This window comes from Chanodichthys erythropterus, chromosome 3, assembly GCF_024489055.1.
Source record: "Chanodichthys erythropterus isolate Z2021 chromosome 3, ASM2448905v1, whole genome shotgun sequence".
In the NCBI taxonomy this organism is placed as follows: Eukaryota; Metazoa; Chordata; class Actinopteri; order Cypriniformes; family Xenocyprididae; genus Chanodichthys; species Chanodichthys erythropterus.
Window position 1 is genome coordinate 59,724,564 of NC_090223.1, and position 24,549 is coordinate 59,749,112.

General features: G+C 39.6%; 1 pseudogene; it reads left to right on the forward strand.

Annotated features, from left to right (window-relative positions):
- Window positions 1–21,488, forward strand: part of LOC137006055 (zinc finger protein 721-like) — a 970,851-nt pseudogene extending 949,363 nt beyond the window's left edge.
- Window positions 21,489–24,549: the final 3,061 nt, after the last annotated feature.

Below are 24,549 nucleotides of genomic sequence, written 5' to 3' on the forward strand. Positions count from 1 at the left end.
CCACTGGACTGTGTTCACATTATATTATTTGGGTCCGACCCGCGGTTCGTTTGCGTCATCAAACCAGCAGATGTTTACTCCGTTGCTTAGTAACGACGGCGCAGGAGAAGGCGGCAAAATGCATAACGTTGCTCTCCTCACTTTCATATTTTTGTTTTTTAACCGTTGGTTTTGTTCATAACGACACTTGCCTCCATCTGCTGCGACTGTAGTACGGAAGGTGAGCAGAAATAAGAAAGGCTACGCTACAGCACTCTGTTGCATCACGTCAGTCACGCTCATTGGGAAAGTGAGTTAAACACACACAAACACACATTTGTATCAAATAATACGGCATTAATAGCGGTTCACTTCCGCAATTTGGTACGTTTGCATTCATCTCAGAAGCGAACCGTACCGGAGTTCACTTGAACCGCACCCCAGACCACCCTTTTTAAGCGGACACGGGTACGGTTCGCGGGTGCGCACCAGAGTTCAGAAGACCGTGTTCACATTATCCAAACGTACCGAACTCTGACGTCAATCGAACCCGGGTGCGCACCAAAAGTGCTAATGTGAAAGCACCCTTAGAAACATTATAGTCATATATGGAAAAAACAGGTAAATGGTCTGTAATATCACAAAGAAGCAGCCCGTTTGTTATGTTATTTGTCAAATTATTTGTAAAAATGTTATTAAGGTTGCACTGTGTGATGTGATTCTACTAGGTTTTGTAATTGTTGGGAATAAAGACATAGAGTACATTCTTTCAATGAATTCATCAGTCAATTTATGTTTGTTTGGATTTAAAAGGTCAATATTAAAGTCCCCACAGATGAATATAGGTTTATTGTTAACAGCTGAAAACAGTTTCTCCAACTCTTCATTGAAAATATCAACACTTGATCCAGGTGATCTATAAGATCAGGTGATCAGGTGTTTTTTTTCTTTCCATTATTGATCTCTATTGTTAAGCATTACATTACATTATCAAATGCTGTTGACATATTGATCAGAACAGAATGTTTTATAGTTTTGTGTACATAGAGCGCAACCGCGCCTCCTATTTTATTTTGTATGTTTACGTAATGGAGATCATAATCATCTATTTCAAAGTCGATTCCTTTCTCTTGATTGAACCAGGTTTCAGATATAGCTATAACACTGAAAGGATAAACAAAGTTTTGTAAATATTCTCTTATTGCATTGAAATTCTTATACATATTTCTGCTGTTAAAATGGATAATGGACAATTTGTCCTTGGTAATGCAATTATTGCTATACTGTTCATTTGTATAGTAATTGCAGTTATTATTTATGTACGAAAGAAAATATCAGTCTCTACATCATGCATATTGTACTCGCGTTCAATTGCATCCAAGTCCAGTTGTTGGAGTTCTTCAATTCTCTGTCTCTGTATAATTTTCCTTTTGGCTAATTGTATGTAGCTCAGTGTTCATTCTAATAGTATAAGTCAGATGTTATCTTATTTGTTTCCAGATGGCTGATGTACATTATGATTACTGATACTTGTCCAACTCCTCTATATTCCTTACTGTGAGAATTTTCGCCTTCTCAGGAGACCCATTTAAAAGCTAGTTACTCACGCTTGCTACAACCAGTAACCAGAAGCAGACAGGACAGGCAGACAGGCTACAACCAGTTACCGGAAACTCGAGCAGATTGCACATGGATGACGGGCACAGTGAGTGCATGCAATTCACACAGAAGCCACGCTCACTGAAATGACCTGCTCTTATTGCAAGAGCATGAGTGTAGCCTCCTTGTGCTCGCGGACAGCGTTCTTTTCAGAATGCGACTCTGTCCCTCACGCCCTCACATTTTTCATCCTCCCTTGTTTTAGAAAGACAAATGATGCAGTTCTCATTCCATATCTAAGGGAACCGAGGTTACATTAGTAACCTAGTACTTTCATTATGTAGTTACTCTGGTTTTACTTAAGCCATAGTAAAACAATGGTTATTTTGTAGTTACTACGGTTTTACTACAAAAACATCTCGGTTATGTATATAACCATAGTTCCCTAAATAGGGAATGAGACGCTGCGTAAATCGCTATGGGAACGCCTCTGCATGATGTCGTCGTGAAGCACGTATGCAATCTGTCCAATCAGGAGATGGAACGTCATAGGCGGGTGACGTCACTGACCAGGAACCATAAAGCCAGCCCAAAAACACTGTCATTCAGCTTCTCAAAGTCTGAAGGAAGTTGCTCTTAGGCATGCAGGGAGTATGGCAAGGTTACGCGTCTCGTTCCCTATTCAGGATGTCTGCTCCCACATTCAGGTACCCCGGGATGTAAACTGCTCTGAGGGATAGCAGTTTCCCTTGGGACCACAGAAGAATGATTCACCAGTTTGTAAAGCGAGCGTGATCTCAGACCCCCCTGGTGATTTATATACGAGACTACTGATGTGTTGTCTGTTCTGACTAACAAATGTTTGTCTCTGAGGTCTGGGAGGAAGTATCTCAAAGCTAGAAATACCGCCATCATATCTAGACAATTTATTTGCCAAGTGAGATGATGGTCCTGCCACAGACCCCGTGTCGAGCGACCACTCATGATCACCCCCCAACCCATGAGATGCATCTGTTGTTAGCGTGACGCGGCGACTGAGAGCCCCCAGCACAGGTCCCTGGGATAGAAACCAAGGTTGCTTCCATATGTCTAGTGCACGTAAGCATCGCCGCGTGACTCTGATCATACGAAACGGATTCCCCCTCTATGAGAACCCCTTGGTTTTGAGCCACCACTGCAGTGGTCTCATGTACAGCAGGCCGCAAGGTATAACGTTGGACGCTGCTGCCATCAGACCGAAGTCTCTGGAACTGTTTTACACTGAGTGACTGGCCTTGCCTTATGTCCGAGACAGTATTGAGGATTGATGATATTCGAGCCGGAGATAAACGGACTTTCATAATCACCAAATCCCATACCATGCCCAGATAAGTGGTTCTCTGTGCAGGAGAAAGCACACTTTACTTTGCGTTTAGTCTCAACCCCAACTTTTTTCTTCCGCTCTTGGCATCGCCCCATGGAAATACGCATCTTTTAGATCTATCATCACAAACCAATACTCGGATCTGATTTGTGACACGACATGCTTTATTGTCAGCATTTTGTACTTGAGCCTTGCTACTAGGGGTGTAACGGTACACATATTTGTACCGAACCGTTTCGGTACAGGGCTTTCGGTACGGTGCACGTGTGTACCGAAGCATTACATTGCAACCAATATTCACCACCAATAACGGCAATAAGCTCTTCGTTTTGTTACTTTCGATAAGAAACAAAGTGTCATCCTTCAAATTCTGTACACAAAATCATGAAGTTTAAACAGAAAATGCCATTTTGACGTGCTTTGATGTGGGGTGACAGATCACTGTACAGGTGCCTCAGTTCAACCGGCAGCGCGAGCGCAGAGTGCAAGTGAATGTGTTCATCTCTTCCTTCTTAATACTAGTTCCAGAAAAACATGAAAGAACATCTGAAGGTATGTTGCAAGATTCAGTACAACTTACTGAAACGGTCATATCTCATGTAATCGCTCATTCAGTGTTTCAACGGTGGAAAGACATCAATGAAAGCGTCCGTATTCAACAATATGTCATGATGCATTTACCTCAGAAAAGCCATTCAGTGTTCACAGCTTGTTAGTTCGCTAGAGAAATGAACTCTTTCGCTTAATATATGCACTGTATTAGCCAATATATTCATTATTTTACTTAATCTTTTAGTGATATCCTGATTAGGCTATTTAATGTATGTTTAAATAAATCTGATGTTAAAATAACAGCCACTGTGTAGAAATTATTATATTTCAACAACGAATTGGAGTAAAGTTAATGCAAAAACTGCCTTAGGTGCAGCCTACAAGTTTGCATACAATTTGTTATTTGAGTGTTGATTATTTTATCTAAAAATAAAAAGCAATTGAATTTAGGCTAATAGTTTGGGCTTCTTTCAAGTTAGGGCTCCCTACATAGTTTATAGCATTAGCAGAGATAATTTTTTTTATCCTTAAGAAACTTTGTTTTAATTTAATATATTTAAAGACAAAAACACAATTTGTTCAGTAAACCTCTGTTTAATAATAAAAAAAGCAATTTTATGTTTAGTTTTCTCTTCACCTGCTGTACCGAAAACTGTACCGAACCGTGACTTCAAAACCGAGGTACGTACCGAACCATGAGTTTTGTGTACCGTTACACCCCTACTTGCTACTGTTCGATTCAATTGTCGTAGATCTAAAATCGGATGTAATCCTCCATCTTTCTTTGGCACAATGAAGTAACGGCTGTAAAAGCCTGACTCCCTGCTGGGAGGAGGGACCCTCTCTATAGTCTCCTTTCGCAAGAGCGTCTGAACCTCTTGTGCCAGCACCAGAGCCTGCTCGGGGTCTACCACTGTGGCTAGAACCCCGTTGAATCGGGGTGGGCGTGTTCTGAACTGAATCGCATACCCCTTTTCTATAGTTCGCAGGACCCACTGAGATATTTTTGACAGATTTTTCCACTCTGACAAAAAATCTACTAAGGGCACCGTATGGTGAGGTGAACACTGTTTGTCTCCGGATGGGACCACCCTCAGGATCCTGACCGCCCCTCTGACATCAGGATCTCTTAGACGAAGCCCTCTTAGCAGCAATGACGGCCCTCAGATCCCATCTCCTTGGAGGGGGAGCACGGGTGGCAACACTCTGCTTCTGGTGTTGTCTGTATTGCGAGGAGCTCGTACTCTGCTTTTGCTGCTCTCGCCCGGCAGCAGAAGGGATTTGGCCGCGTGCGGAGAGACATGGCCCGCAAGTGTCTCTTCCGCTCTTGGCATCGCCCCATACCTGTGTCTCCTCATTCCAGCCACATTGCTGTAAATGGAGGTCTGAGGTGTGTAGACACGGGTAGATACCGGCTTCTTCCACGACCTCGACACCTCAGTGTGGAGGTCGGGAAAAAATGGTAGCGCCCGACGTGGAGGCTGAGCAGACCTGGATGGCAAGAAGCATTCGTCAAGCTTGCTTCTCACCGTCTGCTCTTGCTTTTCGGCCGGCCAATCGCTGCTCAACTTGGCCACAGCACGAGAAAGCACCTCCATGAGCTCCTCGCTCGCGGGAGACTGAAGTGACGAATCCTCAGACTCTCCCGTGGCCACGCTAACAACATCCAGCTCCTCAGAACTAGACGCCATTAACGTGACCGTATCCCCGGAGCGGAAGAAACCGCAAAGCGTGATTCCGGCCTCCGGATGGATACACTGCCAGATGCACCAGTTGAAGGCAGAGATAAGGCATGGCCCGTCACTAACCCCTCTGATACATCCATCTGTGAACCCCAAGACATAAGGCGCCGCCCTGCCTCGGCAGAAGCAGGACCCGAGCCCTGGGGAACACGAACCGAGCCACTCTCCTCGAAGAGAGCTTGGCGGGAGCGCAGCATTCTCAGCGGCAGCAGATCACAATGCACACAAGAAGCCCCCTCGAGAGCTGCCTGGGCATGGTGCACTCCCATGCAAACAACACACATTTCAAGCGAGTCCCCGTCCGGGATAAAACGCGGACAAGGGTGCACGCACTTCCTGTATAGCTGCTCGCTCGCCATGGTAATACTTTTCAAAGTAGACAGACAAAGGTAAATAAGACAAACAGATCACACAGAGCGCTTGCTGAAGACACAGAAGCTGAATGACAGTGTTTTCGGGCTGGCTTTATGGTTCCTGGTCAGTGACGTCACGTGCCTATGACGTTCTGTCTCCTGATTGGACAGATTGCATATGTGCTTCACGACGACATCACGCAGAGGCGTTCCAATAGCAATTTATGCAGCACTAGTGCCCTTGAAATGGAACCATAGTTAAACTATGGTTATTGTAGTAAAACCATAGTTTTACAATAAAATCATGGTTACTACAAAAAACATGGTTGAGTTTCATAAGGGTGAGCATTTGGATACTGATTGTTAGACAGAATCAGACAGCTGCCTTCTGAGTTGAAGAACAGGAATGGTATGTGTAACACTAGCATCACATTATTAGCTGTTTGATAACGTAGTCAAGCAAAAGGCTAATCATATTAATTCATATTAATTAATGACAAGGGCTGTGCCAAGTGTGTGAGCATAGGGGCTTGTGCTAAGTAACAGCTGACTTGAAATAAAGCCAATAAAGATCATTTTTTTGTCCTTCGAAATATTTTAAAACTATAAAATATACAAACCCAATTCCAAAAAAGCTGGGACACTGAACAAATTGTGAATAAAAACAGAATGCAATGATGTGGAAGTTTCAAATTTCAACATTTTATTCAGAATACAACATAGATGACATATCAAATGTTTAAACTGAGAAGTTTAAACTGTATCATTTTAAGGGAAAAATTAGTTGATTTTAAATTTCATGGCGGCATCACATCTCAAAAAAGTTGGGACAAGGCCATGTTTACCACTATGTGGCATCCCCTCTTCTTTTTATAACAGTCTGCAAACGTCTGAGGACTGAGGAGACAAGTTACTCAAGTTTAGGAATAGGAATGTTGTCCCATTCTTGTCTAATACAGGCTTCTAGTTGCTCAACTGTCTTAGGTCTTCTTTGTTGCATCTTCCTCTTTATGATGCACCAAATGTTTTCTATGGGTGAAAGATCTGGACTGCAGGCTGGCCATTTCAGTACCCGGATCCTTCTTCTACACAGCCATGATGTTGTAATTGATGCAGTATGTGGTCTGGCATTGTCATGTTGGAAAGGTCTTCCCTGAAAGAGACGACGTCTAGATGGGAGCATATGTTGTTCTAGAACTTGGATATAACTTTCAGCATTGATGGTGCCTTTCCAGATATGTAAGCTGCCCATGCCACACGCACTCATGCAACCCCATACCATCAGAGATGCAGGCTTCTGAACTGAGTGCTGATAACAACTTGGGTTGTCCTTGTCCTCTTTAGTCCGGATGACATGGCGTCCCAGTTTTCCAAAAAGAACTTCAAATTTTGATTCGTCTGACCACAGAACAGTTTTCCACTTTGCCACAGTCCATTTTAAATGAGCCTTGGCCCAGAGAAAACGCCTGCGCTTCTGGATCATGTTTAGATATGACTTCTTTTTTGACCTATAGAGTTTTAGCCGGCAACGGCGAATGGTACGGTGGATTGTGTTCACCGACAATGTTTTCTGGAAGTATTCCTGAGCCCATGTTGTGATTTCCATTACAGTAGCATTCCTGTATGTGATGCAGTGCTGTCTAAGGGCCTGAAGATCACGGGATATGGTTTTCTGGCCTTGACCCTTACGCACAGAGATTTTTCCAGATTCTCTGAATCTTTGGATGATATTATGCCCTATAGATGATTATAACTTCAAAGTCTTTGCAATTTTTCTCTCATTGGTGATCCTCTGCCCATTTTGACTTCTGAGAGACACTGCCACTCTGAGAGGCTCTTTTTATACCCAATCATGTTGCCAATTGACCTAATAAGTTGCAAATTGGTCCTCCAGATGTTCCTTATATGTAAATATACTTTTCCGGCCTCTTATTGCTACCTGTCCAAAAATTTTTTGGAATGTGTACCTTTAAATAAATCCAAAATGAGCCAATATTTGGCATGTCATTTCAAAATATCTCACGTTCAACATTTTATATGTTATCTATATTCTATTGTGAATAAAATATAAGTTTATGAGATTTGTAAATTATTGCATTCCTTTTTTATTCACAATTTGTACACTGTCCCAACTTTTTTGGAATCGGGTTTGTAGCTAAAACAATATTGCTCTGAGCATGTGTGTGTGACCATGATTCATGTGCATATTCAGTCAGTGTGGAATCACACGTCAAGTTCTGAGAGAGATATTCAGTCCATTATAAATTCGAGAGCAGTCCAAATATTTTGCAAAGGTGTTTTACCAATTCATATTCGATTTAAGCGTCAGAACATATGAGCAGTTCAGTTGCAGAGCTGTTAAGCTGAATATACGAAGCGAAGCAAGCTTTTTTATTAAATATCCACAACACAAACAACAAATTGTTCATATCCAATAAAATAAGTATTTTTATTGTTAAAACCGCCTCCTGTGAGGCCCATGTGAAAGTGCGCATACATACACACCTCATTTACATTTAGTTCACACTTTAATTCATCCTCTCTAATCTACATGTAGCCTATACTGGTGATTATACTGGATTTAATACAGATTACTGCTTTCATATCTTAAATATGAGATGATTCTGTATTATGATGATAACCCTACTTTGTGTTGCTCTTTATTTCGAAAGGTTTTGTGATCATTGTCTCTTCTGATTTAATTTCACTACTGCAATCAATGTACTTTATTAGAAAATCAAACTTTCAGTTCATATATATTATATTGATATGGTATTTAGCAGCAGTAGTTGATGAAGATGAGTGTCATTAGTGTTTGTTTTTGTATTATTGGTGTTTTATCCATGTCTTGTTGTGAAAAATAACAGTATTGTCTTTCACTAGAGCAGTTTATAGAACTTCAATAATGTATTTCTATCAGCAAACACTCTGATGATCTGCTAATGATGTGAATGTCTTGTTGAATGAGTGTTGATAGTCTGAGGATCATCAATATTAACAGAGAAACTGCTGAAAACACTTTATTTCATGTCAATAGTTCCTGTTTTCACCTCATTTATTATGCTGATGTCTTCAGATCTGCTGTAAATTGACACTTGAAGCTCATTTCATTGCTGTCAACAGACTGAGGGGATTTGTGGACCTCTAACATGAACAATTATTTTTGTTTTTGTACTTTCAACTGTTTTCTTACAGTTCTTTACTACATTTCTGGATATCTGTCAACATTTTAATGGAGAAACAGAATGAAGTTCTGAATTGGTCTATCGTAAAGCAACTGATGCTAATTTAATTATTAATGTGCTTAGTTTATGGGTGAAATACAAAAAGTGGATAATATAGCATAAAAAAATAATTAATTGAAAAAGAATCTGTTACACTAAATGTTGATGTTACATTAAAACATTTTGTTTTCCAAAAAGTAATTTAAAACATTAAATTCTTCTGCACATTTAGAGAAACAGTTAAACTATGAAATGAAACATAATGTTAATTTTTAAAGGTACCATTGAACGTTTTTTGACAAGATGTAATATAAGTCTAAGGTGTCCCCAGAATGTGTCTGTGAAGTTTCAGTTCAAAATACCCCCCATAGATTTTTTTAAATTAATTTTTTAACTGCCTATTTTGGGGCATAATTAACTATGCACCTATTCATGCTGCGGCCCCTTTAATTTCTCACGCTTCCCGCCCTTGGAGCTCACGCTTGCCTTAAACAGCATAAACAAAGTTCATGCATCTAATATAACCCTTAAAGTGGATCTTTACAAAGTGTTCGTCATGCAGCATGTCTAATCGCATAAGTATAGTATTTATTTGGAAGTTTACATTTGATTCTGAATGAGTTTGATGGTACTCCGTGGCTAAAGCTAACATTACACACTGTTGGAGAGATTTATAAAGAATGAAGTTGTGTTTATGCATTATACAGGCTGCAAGTGTTTAAAAATGAAAATAACGACAGTCTTGTCTCCGTGAATACAGTAAGAAACGATGGTAACTTTAACCACATTTAACAGTACATTAGCAACATGCTAACGACACATTTAGAAAGACAATTCACAAATATCACTAAAATATATCATGGATCATGTCAGTTATTATTGCTCCATCTGCCATTTTTCGCTATTGTTCTTGCTTGCTTACCTAGTCTGATGATTCAGCTGTTGAGATTCGCCTGTTCTTCAGTGGTCTTTTAAACAAATGAGATTTATATAAGAAGGAGGGAACAATGGAGTTTGAGGCTCACTGTATGTCATTTCCATGTACTGATCTATTATTCAACTGTCAAGGTAAATTCGATTTTCAATTCTATGGCACCTTTTAAGTGAGATTATTGTAATGATAATTAATCAATGTTATTGGTATTTAGGGGCCAAGCCCCGAAGGGGTGTAGCCCCTATTGTAATTGTACGTTTTCCCTTTTATTATTATTATTCTTCCTCCCGAATGGGAGTCTATGGCAGCCCTATCAACGGAACATGAGAAAATGATGAAATTTGGCACAGTTGTAGAGATGCTCATGAATAGTGATTGGACCAAATTTGGAGTCTCTAGAACCAACTCTATAGCGCCACCACCAGTTCAAAATTTCAACATTCTAACGGTTTTAACATTTGAACTGTTTGTCATAGAAAAATTAAATTTAGTTCATCTGATTCGTCTCTTCATGCTGATGCTATTCAACTTCTTACATTAAGTCTCCACCCATTACAGTAGCGGCCATTTTGAAAAGTACAGTATTTGTTTTTTTCGCTTCTCCTCCTTCAAAATTTGTCCAATTTTGTCCAATCTTTGATCAGATTATCTTTGGACTGAGCCGCACAGAAATGACTGAACAGATTTTTTTTATTCATCTTTGTTCAAAGGTTATGATGTCACGAAGTTAACGAGGTCGACCCAAAATTAGTATAGAGGCTGTATCTCGGCCAAACTTTGAGCAATCGAAACAAAAATTGGTACCCTTCATCAGAACCATGGTCTGAGGGTCTATGCCAAACTTGGGAACAGCGCCACCTACAGGTCATGAGATATGAAAAATGGCTATTTTGGCCAATAACTTTTGAACAGTTTGTCAGAAAATCAAGATCTTGGTGTCTATGGATTCCTTGGATCATGTCAATATTGGATGAATCGCGTGTCCGCCATTTTGAATTTTGTCATAAATTGCGATATCTTTTAAACAATTTGACATATCTTCACAAAAATTGGTATGTATGACCTTTAGAAGGTCGTGAAGGTACCTGAGAAGTTTCAGCACAGCGCCACCTACTGTTCCACATATGTAATGATTATTTCAAAAACGCTTATAACTTTTGAAAACACTTTCCAAAATGTGTATGCTTCATGTCATTTTATTCCCTGGCTTATGCCGATTCCGACAATGTATCATTTGTCATTTTCCTTAAATGTACCTGTCTGCCGTATTGAAGTAAATGAAAAACAGTTTTTTCGCTACTCCTCCTACAAATTTTGGTCAATTTTGTCCAAAATCAGCTCAGATGATCTTTGGACCGAGCCGCACAGAAATGACTGAACAGATTTTTGATATTCACTACCATTTCCGAGATATTCATCTCTGAATGTGACCTTGCTTGTGTTTGTTGTCTTATGCTAGTTAGCTTAGCACAGTAATTGCTTAGCATGCTAAACTATTGCTATTCTTTCTAATGTGGTCTTCAGTCAACAGGTTAACCAAAACTTAGTTGGCATTAAATAACTTTGCATACTAATATGGTTAACATGCTATGAAGCTTTTTTTTTTTTTGTGAACTCTTTCTCACACTGAAACCTCTGCTTAGCATACTGATGAACTTGCATGGCTGATTAGCTCAATGTGTTACGCCACGGATCCCGAATGCTCTGCATCGTGGGTTCGAAACTCAGTGTGACACATGCCCAGACCGCATGAGGTACTGTGGCAGGAAAAGATGCAGAACTTGTGTCTGTTCTAGGCATTCTGCCTAAAACTGGTCTAATCTGAAGCTATCACATGCAATTACTTTATGTCCAAATTCGTAGTTATTCTTCTTCCCCCTGTATGGTAATCAATGAACCATAAGAAGGAAAATTATCAAATTTGGCATGCTTGTAGTGATAGTAATTAAAAGTAATTTGACCAACTTTGGAGTATCTAGGACTAAGTCTATAGCGCCACCACCAGTTCAAATATTCACTTTTGTAAAGGGTATAACTTTTGAACCCTTTGTTCCAGAAAAATGAATGTCAATACAACTGATTCCTCTCTTCATACTGATCACATTCAATATCTTACATTAAGTCTCCACCCAGTACAGTAGTGGCAATTTTGAAAAGTACAGTATTCCATTTTTTCACTACTCCTCCTACAATTTTTGTCCAATTTTGTCCAAAATCAGCTCAGGTGATCTTTGGACCGAGCCGCACAGAAATGACTGAACGGATTTTTGATATTCGCTACCATTCCCAAGATATTCATCTCTGAATGTGACCTTGCTTGTGTTTGTTGTCTTATGTTAGTTAGCTTAGCATGCTAATTGCTTAGCATGCTAACCAGTTGACATTCTCTTTAATGTGGCTCTTCAGCTATCAAGTTAACCATGAGCTTCATTAGCATTAAGTTAGCTTAGCATGCTAATATGGTTAGCATGCTAAGTAATGCTTTTTTGTAAATTCATTCTTACACTAAAAGTTCTCTTCCACAGATTGTTGAATGTGCATCCTCAAGTAGCTCAATGTGTAAAGCCAGTTACCTGATGAGCTCTGCACCCCAAGAACCCACCCCTGGGTTCGAATCCCAGGTGGAGCGTTTTTATGAAATAGTGTGTTTTGATTCCTTTACTGCCTCTTGGATTAGAAATAAATGCTTTTTGTTTCATGCTGTGTTCATTTTCATCTAAGCTTATGTACATTCTGAGTTCATTTTCGCCCGTAATTCTGAACCAGCTGTTTCATGTTTGTTCATTTTCTGCTGTTTTTCCTCTTCCTGCTCTGTATTGCGCTACAGCATGATGAGCTGCAGAATGATCTAAAGTAGTTATTAAATATAACATTCAGTGCAGTTTTATAAAAATTCTTCATTTTGAGTTCATTTTCACATGAACTAATGAACTTCGGCAGGTGTGCCAACATTCACCTGCACAGTGGTGCAATGAGATGAGAAATGGACACTGGACTCGGAGGTCGTGGGTTCGAATCCCGTTTGGGGTTCCTTTATACAATTGTGTGTAATGAGTTATTTTGATACCTTTTTTATCCAAATAAGCATTGTACTAATCTTTATTCCTCTTGAATGAGATACAAGTGTTTTTAGTTCATTCCCTGTTCATTCTCTGAACTTCTATTGATTTTCATTTCATTTCCACCTGTCCTTCTGAACCAGCTGTTTTGCATGTACATTCAATTTCTGCTGTTTTTGCTCTTCCTGCTCCGTATTGCGCTACTGCCCCTTCTGGGGCTTGGCCCCGAATTGCTGCTTGCAGCTATATTTAAAATTGTAATGGTGCCCATTAGCTATGCACCTTTTAATACTCAGTTTGAGAAACCTTCATATTGATTGTCAACATCAGATCAAACTAAATATTTTACATTTGTTTCATATCTGGTTCTCAATTTGCAGGAGTGTTTCCAGAATTTAGCCATTTTCAATGTAGTTTTAAACACTTATTTTAGGAATAAACTGTAAACACCAAAATGTATGAAGTAAATGAACTTTCCAGAATGACTGACAGGGATGTGAGTGTAACTTGAGCAAAATCTTTTCTTACAGTAACTTTGGTAACAGGGTTAATGAATGCATCATTCATTTGTGTAAAAACTGAGACAATGGATTGAGATGATTTTCTAGAAAGAGCCCAGATGATGTCACTTCCTGGGTCTCACAGTTTTAAGAAATCCCTGTTTTGAAAGGAGGAAAATCATGTCAGAAGTAACAGGGTTGAGTGAATCGTGTAGGACACTGATAATAACACATTTAAAGATGCAGTCAGTCTAGACTTTGAGCATGTGAACTTTCTACAGACACGACAACCATAAAGATATGACGTGATATATTTTTAAAAATATAAATAACAAAATTTTAAAACATACAATCTACTCCACTTTACAAGTCTAGTGTAAACAGCCCTTCATAATTAAACAGTTTTAGGAAAATAAATTAAATATTAAAGAAACATGCTCTAATGTTTTAAATATAAAAAATATCTAAGACTTGATTTTCCTGCTAAAACAAAAGCTGAGATCAAACACTTTGCAATAAAACAAGAAAGCACCACTTGAATAGAAAGAAAAAGAGCACAGGACACACCTTGACCAAACTTTTCTCCTTGTTTATCTGTGCGACCCACCCCCTCCCCCCCCTCTCCCTCCCTCATTCCTTCCTTTCCCCCTGATTTCATTTTTATACTTTGTATTCTCCTTATAGCATTGTTATATTTGTTTGCAAGCATATTTGGCATCTTTGTATAGTTTGTATAGTCTCAGCCAACATAAATAGTTTTTTAAAAAAATTCTAAAATTTTAACTTGTGATAAAATCTAATCATATGTCACCAAAATCACCACATTTTTTTGTTTCGGATGCCTGAACTTACTGGAAAGATTTTTTTTACTTGAGTAAATTTAATATAACATAAAAGGGTCTGGGTAATTAAAGTCCACATGAACCGGAAGTTGCAAACAACTTTTCTCCAGTGTTGTGACGTATTTCCAAGTGGAGCAGAATATTGAATAGAGGGCAGAGTTTCACTTTAGCACTCCTCCTCTCCATATCGCGCTCATAGCAGATGAACAGTTGCAGAGGAGTGGTTTACGCGTTTTCAACCCAAGCCGTCAAACTGACGTAATCAGGGAAGGAACGCCATTCCAGGCCGGAAGTAACTTTTCAGATTTTGATTAAAGGTGCTCTAAGTGATCCAGGGTGGAGTAACTTCCTGTTGATGTTCTTAACAAAGAAAACAAAACAGAGGCTAGCTAGACCCTATATTATATATTATACTGTAAAATATAATGTATTTCTGTGATGCAAAGAGTCTGAATATAGGCTTTTAGTTTAAAAGGATGCACATTTTGGAGAAATATTGGATTCTCATATGTTTGTCAATTTTCTATACAGAGGAGTTATATTTATTTAATTAGGGCCCAAGCGAAAATTCGCACAGGGCCCTCTTGTTCTTCTAAGGATTATTAGGGCCCAAGCGAATTAAGCGCGCAGGGCCCTCTTGATCCCCTAAGGATTATTATTATTATTAAGGCCCAAGCGAAAATTTGCGCAGGGCCCTCTTGTTCTTCTAAGGATTATTATTAGGGCCCAAGCGAATTAAGCGCGCAGGGCCCTCTTGTTCTTCTAAGGATTATTATAATTTTTTTTTAAATTATTTTTTTTCCGTCTTCCGGGGCTTTTTGGGGGCCTTAACATACTCAAAAACTCTTGAAAATTGGCACACACATTGGAATCCGCGGCCATTAGGACGCCGCAGAGGCTGGTACCCGGGCGTGGCAGGGGGGCTCGACAGCGCCCCCTTGAAAAAAGTCTGAAAATTTGGTCCATATATTAAACACGCTTGCACGTATTAGTATGAAACTCAGTACACATATAGACCTTATCGGGCCGAACAACTTTCGTGCTCTAAGTTAAACGCCACGCCAACAGGAAGTCAGCTATTAAGGGTTGTTTGAAAAACGCATGCTCTGGAATTTGATATACTCCTCCTAGACGATTAATCCGATCGCCACCAAGACATTGATGATTAAAAATTGCCAGGGGATTTTTGATATCTCGAACGGTTTGGCCATGGCGAGGCAACGAATTTATGGCGAGAAAAAGGAAACAGGAAATGTGTTATAACGTCTGCATACATATATTGATCTTTATGAAACTTCACGAGTGTGTTGGTTGTAGTAGTCTGATCACATGGATGTGACTATTGTGAGTCAAAGTTATAGCGCCACCAACTGGCAGCAGGAAGTGTATCACTTTTTGAAATGCTTTGAGATCACCCTTATTTTTACCTGATTTGCTTCAAACTTCATCAGTGTAATGTCAATACACAGCAGATGTAGACCTATGACAGGATTTTTGATATTTGAAATATTGTTGCCATGGCAACAGGTCAAACTGTAATAATATTCTTGAGTGTTTTTGAGGCTCTTAACATGCTTCAAATTGCATGAAACTCGACACACACATCAATATTGTCAACCAGTAGACATGGACAAAGCCATAGAAATGGGCGTGGTGGAGGGGCTCAGTAGCGCCACCTTTTGACAAAAGTGGGGGGGTTAGTTTTTCCTACAGTCACCAAACTCTGTACACATATTGATCTCATCAAGCCGGACAATTTTCTAATTTACATTCATTAGCTCCGACCAACAGGAAGTCGGCTATTTTTGTTTGAATGTTAATTTTTTGAAAAAACAGGCTATGAATTTTATACTACTACTCCTACAGGGTTTATCCAATTTACACCAAGCTTTTTTTAACTTGTTGCTAACACATTGAAGTTGTTTAATTGCAAACGGATTTTGGATATCTCAAACGGTTTGGCCGTGGCAAGGCAACGAATTAATGGCAAGAAAAGGGAAACAAAGTGTTATAACTTCTGCATACATTAATTGATTTTGATGAAACTTTGGCTTAGTCTTCGTTGTACAAGGCTGATCACATGGATGTGACTATTGTGATTCAAAGTCATAGCGCCACCAACTGGAAGCAGAAAATGTGTCACTTTCAGCATACATTGAGATCACCCTCTTATTTTTACCTGATTTGCTTCAAAATTCATCAGAATAATGTTAAAACTTGGCACATGTAATCCTTTGAAAATGGGCAGGGAGGAGGGGCTCTATAGCGGCACCTTGTAGTGCAGTAAATGTGGAGTGAATTTGACATAGTCCTTTGATGTTTAACCGTTTTAAGTGCCTATTGCCCGCTGTGCACAGTTGCCCTGAAGCCACCGGGGTGGCGGTGCCACCGGGCTTGGGCCCGCCATCGCTGCTCGCAGCTATATATATATATTTTTTTTTTCCGTCTTCCGGGGCTTTTTGGGGGCCTTAACATGCTCAAAAACTCTTGAAAATTGGCACACACATTGGAATCCGCGGCCATTAGGACGCCGCAGAGGCTGGTACCTGGGCGTGGCAGGGGGGCTCGACAGCGCCCCCTTGAAAAAAGTCTGAAAATTTGGTCCATATATCAAACACGCTTGCACGTATTAGTATGAAACTCGGTACACATATAGACCTCATCGGGCCGAACAACTTTCGTGCTTTAAGTTAAACGCCACGCCAACAGGAAGTCAGCTATTAAGGGTTGTTTGAAAAACGCATGCTCTGGAATTTGATATACTCCTCCTAGACGATTAATCCGATCGCCACCAAACTCTGTCAGCATGAAATCAAGACACTGATGATTAAAAATTGCCAGGGGATTTTTGATACCTCAAACGGTTTGGCCGTTGCGAGGCAACGAATTTATGGCGAGAAAAAGGAAACAGGAAACGTGTTATAACGTCTGCATACATATATTGATCTTTATGAAACTTCACGAGTGTGTTGGTTGTAGTAGTCTGATCACATGGATGTGACTATTGTGAGTCAAAGTTATAGCGCCACCAACTGGCAGCAGGAAGTGTATCACTTTTTGAAATGCTTTGAGATCACCCTCTTATTTTTACCTGATTTGCTTCAAACTTGATCAGTGTAATGTCAATACACAGCAGATGTAGACCTATGACAGGATTTTTGATATTTGAAATATTGTTGCCATGGCAACAGGTCAAACTGTAATAATATTCTTGAGTGTTTTTGAGGCTCTTAACATGCTTCAAATTGCATGAAACTCGACACACACATCAATATTGTCAACCAGTAGACATGGACAAAGCCATAGAAATGGGCGTGGTGGAGGGGCTCAGTAGCGCCACCTTTTGACAAAAGTGAGGGGGTTCGTTTTTCCTACAGTCACCAAACTCGGTACACATATTGTTCTCATCAAGCCGGACAATTTTCTAATTTACATTCATTAGCTCCGACCAACAGGAAGTCGGCTATTTTTGTTTGAATGTTAATTTTTTGAAAAAACAGGCTATGAATTTTATACTACTACTCCTACAGGGTTTATCCAATTTACACCAAGCTTTTTTTAACTTGTTGCTAACACATTGAAGTTGCTTAATTGCAAACGGATTTTGGATATCTCAAACGGTTTGGCCGTGGCGAGGCAACGAATTTATGGCAAGAAAAGGGAAACAAAGTGTTATAACTTCTGCATACATTAATTGATTTTGATGAAACTTCGGCTTAGTCTTCGTTGTACAAGGCTGATCACATGGATGTGACTATTGTGATTCAAAGTCATAGCGCCACCAACTGGAAGCAGAAAATGTGTCACTTTCAGCATACATTGAGATCACCCTCTTATTTTTACCTGATTTGCTTCAAAATTCATCAGAGTAATGTTAAAACTTGGCACATGTAAACATTTGAAAATGAGCAGGGAGGAGGGGCTCTATAGCGGCACCTTGTAGTGCAGTAAATGTGGAGTGAATTTGACATAGTCCTTTTGATGTTTTACCGTTTTAAATGCCTATTGCCCGCCGTGCACAGTTGCCCCTGAAGCCACCGGGGTGGCGGTGCCACCGGGCTTGGGCCTGCCATCGCTGCTCGCAGCTATATTATTCATTGTCATCACTATGAGCGCTGGTGTTTGCAATTCATACTGCAGCCGGAGGGCCCGCTCTGTGCATTTTTAGTCCACAAATTCATCTAAAAGAAGAGGCAATTCATGAATGGTGTTTTTAATTCATACTGCAGCCGGAGGGCGCTAAAGAAACAAAAAGTATTTTAAGTCTGTTTTGCTGCAATGTGAAAAAACCTGCAAAACGCACCGGCGCGTTTTCAGACCTCAGAGAGTTAAATTACTTTTTTTTTTTATCTCATTTCAGACCTGATGGAAGAACTAAAGACATTTCTAAAGAAAAGAGCCAAGAAATCTTTCACCTGCACTCAGTGTGGAAAGAGTTTCTCAACCAAACAACATCTTAAGATTCACATGAGAGTTCATACAGGAGAGAAGCCGTTCACATGTGATCAGTGTGGGAAGAGATTCAGTCAATCATCAAGCCTTAAAGAACACATGAAAGTTCACACTGGAGAGAAACCGCACACATGTGATCAGTGTGGAAAGAGTTTCTCAACCAAACAACATCTTAAGGTTCACATGAGAGTTCATACAGGAGAGAAGCCGTTCACATGTGATCAGTGTGGGAAGAGTTTCTCACGATCATCAAGCCTTAAAGAACACATGAAAATTCACACCGGAGAGAGATCGTTCACATGTGATCAATGTGGGAAGAGTTACACACAAAAAGGAAATCTTAAGGATCACATGAGAGTTCACACTGGAGAGAAGCCGTTCACATGTGATCAGTGTGGGGAGAGTTTCAGTCAATCAACAAACCTTAAAAAACACAGGAGGATCCACACTGGAGAGAAGCTACACACATGTGATCAATGTGACAAAACATTTCTAGATTCATCAACCCTGAAGAGACACCTGACTGTTCATACAAAGGAGAAGCCACATTCATGTTCTGTGTGTGAAAAGAGTTTTTCACTGCTGCAATATTTACAAGAACATCAGAAAATACACACTGGTGTGAGAGAGTACATGTGCTTTGAGTGTGAGAAAACTTTTACTACAGCAAACAATTTAAAAGTGCACCAGAGAATTCACACTGGAGAAAAACCTTACAAGTGTTCACAGTGTGACAAGAGATTTAGTGATTCATCATCTCTGAAAAAACACGAGAGGATCCACAGCAGAGAGAAGCCGCACACGTGTGATCAGTGTGGAAAGAGTTTCACTATTAAAAGTAACCTGAAGATACACATGAGAATTCATACTGGAGAAAAACCTTACATGTGTTCACACTGTGACAACAGATTCAGTCAGTCATCACAACTGAAAACACATGAGAGGATCCACACTGGAGAAAAACCTTACAAGTGTTCACACTGTGACAAGAGATTCAGGCGTTCATCATCTCTGAAATCACATGAGAGGATCCACACTGGAGAGAAGCTGCACACGTGTGATCAGTGTGGAAAGAGTTTCACTATTAAAAGTCACCTGAAGATACACATGAGAATTCACACTGGAGAAAAACCTTACAAGTGTTCACAGTGTGACAACAGATTCAGTCAGTCATCATCTCTGAAAACACACGAGAAGATCCACACAGGTGAAAAACCTTACAAGTGTTCACACTGTGACAACAGATTCAGTCAGTCATCATCTCTGAAAACACATGAGAAGATCCACACAGGTGAAAAACCTTACAAGTGTTCACACTGTGACAAGAGATTCAATCAGTCATCATCTCTGAAAGCACATGAGCGGATCCACACTGGAGAAAAACCTTACAAGTGTTCACACTGTGACAACAGATTCAATCAGTTAGCAAATCTGAAACAACACAAGAAGATCCACACTGGAGAGAAGCTGCACACGTGTGATCAGTGTGGAAAAAGTTTCACTATTAAAAATCACCTGAAGATACACATGAGAATTCACACTGGAGAAAAACCTTACAAGTGTTCACACTGTGACAAGAGATTCAGTCAGTCTTCATCTCTAAAAACACATGAGAGGATCCACACTGGAGAGAAGCCACACACGTGTGATCAGTGTAAAAAGAGTTTCACTATTAAAAGTCACCTGAAGATACACATGAAGATCCATGCTGTGAAGGGCCACATCACCACAGTCTGAGATCATAAGTAGTTCATCTTTGTGCTGAGAAACAATGTCTTTTCTAAGACACACACAAAAACTCTCCTCTCCACCTATAGTTGGCGCTGTTGCACTGTCTGCTGTTGAATTATCCAGGTTGCGGATGAGGAGAGACCCCTGATGTGATTGCGAAGCATTTAGGGTGTACAGTAGTACATAGTAAAGTGCTATATAAATGTGTCATTCATTCATTTATTCATAGTTATCCATTTCTCAATATGCTTTCTTGTCTGTGTTCTTGTGAAACATCATCAGTTGCTGTCCAAGTACTGTTCCAGTTCAAAATTCACATCTAGCCAAGTACAGTTCAAATCTCCAGATGTGTTCTTGATACACCCTTTTTATCACGAATACATGGAGAGGTGACTTGTGCGGACTTGAGACAGCCAGGTATCCCAGAATGCATTGCGTACTAACCAGCAAGTGTTAGTAGCAGAGGAGAAAACCCAAGTAATTCAAACATACTACTGTTATTATGTCATGATATGTAGTTTTAAGAGTTTTCAGGCAAGAGTGTACTGTTTTAAAGCTCAAATTTGTGGTTTATTGATAAAAGTAGAGCCTATTTGGAGTTGTGAGATCCAGATGATCACCTGGTGCTCAGGGCTCACGTACCCGGCTGAGAGCATCCTTACCTTGGCTACTCCTTCTGATGTTTGCCATTGACTCTGATGTCTCTGTAGTGGTTGAACATAATATAATTCATCTTTTGTATATCTAACGGGTGATCTTTGGTCTCATAAATCTATAATTTGTTGAACTAAAAGTGAAATATCATAACTTTATATACTTAGGAGTTATAGTTCACTGTTGTAGCCTACCAAAGTGCTGACTTTGTAGGTTTGACTGAATCATTTGCTTTATTTTTTATTGTATCTTCTTATACTTTTTGCTTATACTTTTATAATAGCTATTTGGTAATTAAAACTGATATCTAACAAAAAGAGTTAGGGTTGTTTTATATTTGCAGACTATATGCATATATTGCCTGAACCACATATGTTTAATATTTTAAAATGTAAACAAATATAGGAAGAACTGTGTTTTATAGTTTGTTTGGTTATAAATATACATGCAGTGAAGATTGTAACACTCTGCCTAAATAAGGCAGGCTACACAAATAAAGTTTGTTCTTTTCCCTCCTAAAACTGTTTGACTGAGTGAGGTTATAACAAATAACCACAAATACAAAGAATAAATGCCAACCCAGAGTGTATTATACAAGAAGAAACAGAAAAGCAATATAGACAAAAAATGTGTGTGTGTTATAGTTCGGCCTCACCGGTGAGGCATTTTGAATCTGGAAGCACATTGAGGAACAGCGCTGTCCTGTGAAGAAGTCCAAAGCAAAACAAAAAAAACAAAAACAAAAGTGAGTGGGCTCAATTAGCGTTATCGCTCTCACTCTCTCATACTGGTCACTGGAAGTTCAACATGGCATCTCATGGCAAAGAACTCTGAGAATCTGAAAAAAACAACTGTTGCTCTACATAAAGATGGCGTAGGCTATAAGAAATTTGCCAAGACCCTGAAACTGAACTGCAGCACGGTGGCCAAGACCATACAGCGGTTTAACAGGACAGGTTCCACTCACAACAGGCCTTGTCATGGTCGAACAAAGATCACACCCTTAATATAAAATGTGATGCTTCTCCACCCTTCACAATGAAACATTACATCAAGAGAAACTGCTACAATCTTACAATGTGTAATATTCCTGGTTTTCTTGTAACAATTAATTCAGAGTAGTTTAAAGGGGCTTTATATAGGAAATGACACCCAGTGGTTGAAATAGGTACTGCAGTCGAAATTCAAAATATTGTTTGCCCCGCCCCCTCGTTCAGAGACGCGAGTGGCCAAAGATACACATCGAGAGGGAGCGCAAGTGACAATGGCTACGTTTACATGCACCCAAATAATCCACTTGTAATCAGATTGAAAAACGTTCATGCAAACGCCTTAATCGATCCGATTGAGCTCGATCCAAATGAAATTTCAATCGGATTGGAAGGGGTGGTTTATTCCTTTTCTAATCCGATCTAACAGCAAAAAATTACCATGTAAACGCTTGAATACGACTACTTTCTCAATCAAAAGTCAAAAGTCTCTGGAGCACATGTGCAGTGCAATGTTGACATGCATTACGCAGTGCGCAAGTTCACGTTCACGTCTTTAGTTGTAAAGATGTATGCCAACAGGCAGTGACGTATGTATCCTTTCATTATAATATTGGACTTTTTTCCGTTTCAAAACAAGAAGGGGAGCCAATGGATATCACACAAGAAGCAACGTGCAAACTTTGCTCAAGAGTTATGCCGGTGAAAAAGTCTCAACCTCGGTCAGTATTCACCACAAAAAGTGAAAGTAAAAAAGTGACAGAGCTGTCTGACGCTGCATTAACAGAGCATATTCTCTCAGAGACGAATTTCAACATAAAATGCTGATAACGGTATATAACTCTCTAAATTTATTCCATTATTTGTCTTGTGGCCGTACATGGCTAGTGAAACAAATGAGAATAATAGTATTTCGTGTAAACAGTTTGTTTGTAGTGTTTGTCAGTGCTTGAAGTAAAGCTACGCTTAATTTTCACTGATGACAATATATAGCCTACACTCTCAATAATAATAGTATATAGTTGAGATATATAATTGAGAATAATAGTATTTAGTGTAAACAGTTTGTTTGTAGTGTTTGTCAGTGCTTGAAGTAAAGCTACGCTTAATTTTCATTGATGACAATATATAGCCTACACTCTCAATAATATAGGCCTATAATTCATTGTATAAGACCTAAAACATTTTAAATCATTTTCAAAGTTAGCAAATAGCCTAATCTTATGTTATCCTCAGGACATGTCAGTTATGCAATGATGCGCTATGAAATTATTGCGGGGCAAATTTATTATAATATTAATTTAATAATGAAAGAAAGAAGCCTAATGTAACAGGCCTGCAATAATTGGAAATGCCAAATCTTCTTGCTTTTGACAAGATCTCATCGATACATGATCGTCTGTTGACGTAACCCGGGTTACCACAAGTGTGATTGATATGACATCACACATGAGGTACATGTTTAGAGTACATGTAAACAGATCTGCAGTCGGATTCAATTCATTCGGGTTGATGAAAATTGGTGCATGTAAACGTAGCCAATGAAAGCTGTGGAGACTTACACACTGTAAGCTGATAAGTTGATTTATCTGTGTTTTAAAGTGCTGTTGTTCATAAAGATTATTAGATGCATCCAGAGGCTTTAGGTCAAGTAGAATCTGCGATTCTCTGACCCAGTTTGTTTGCTGGTTTCCATGGCTGCAATATGCAGTGTTCTCCGCCAACTGGCAACCTGTTATGTCGAAATACTATTGGATAAACTGGCAGCACACGGTTTCGCACAGACCAAAACAAAGACAGACATTCTGACACGGAACGCACATTTCAAAGTAGAATATCTGGCTGTAGCATCGATTTTCTGAGAAACAAATAGGTGAACTTAACATGTTTCCTTAATATCTGCAAACATATTGGGGTATTTTTATGCTTTATTAAAGTAAAAATCTTACATTTAGGACAGATGTTTGACAGTTTTAGGTTAATAAAACACAGATCTCTATTTTGAGGCCACCACCACTTCTGGTTAAAGCCTGTACCAGCCCCTGAATCCGTTCCAGTCCCTGAGTTAGCTCCAGTCCTTGAACTCCGCCCAGTGCATGCTCCTATACCAGAGAGCATTGCAGTGGCCCTGATGACACTAGCAATTGTGTGTGTTTGGCCACCCACACAATCACTCCTGCTTGCTTGCTTACCTGCATAAAGTCTGTTGATTCAGCTGTGCACATCCAGACGTTAATACTGGCTTGTCTAATGCCTTGAACATGGGCTGACATATGCAAAATTTGGGGGTGTACATATTAATGATCCCGACTGTTGCATCACAGTCGGTGTTATGTTGAGATTTGCCTGTTCTTCAGTGGTCTTTTGCACAAATCAAATTTACATAAGAAGGAGGAAACAATGGTGTTTGAGACTCACTGTATGTCATTTCCATGTACAGAACTCTAATTATTTAACTATGCTGAGGTAAATTCAATTTTCAATTCTATGGCACCTATAATGTTTGGCACGGAGGCCCGATATCCTTGTGAGGTGCCAGAGACGTATGAGGTAATTTACATTGTATCATATAAATA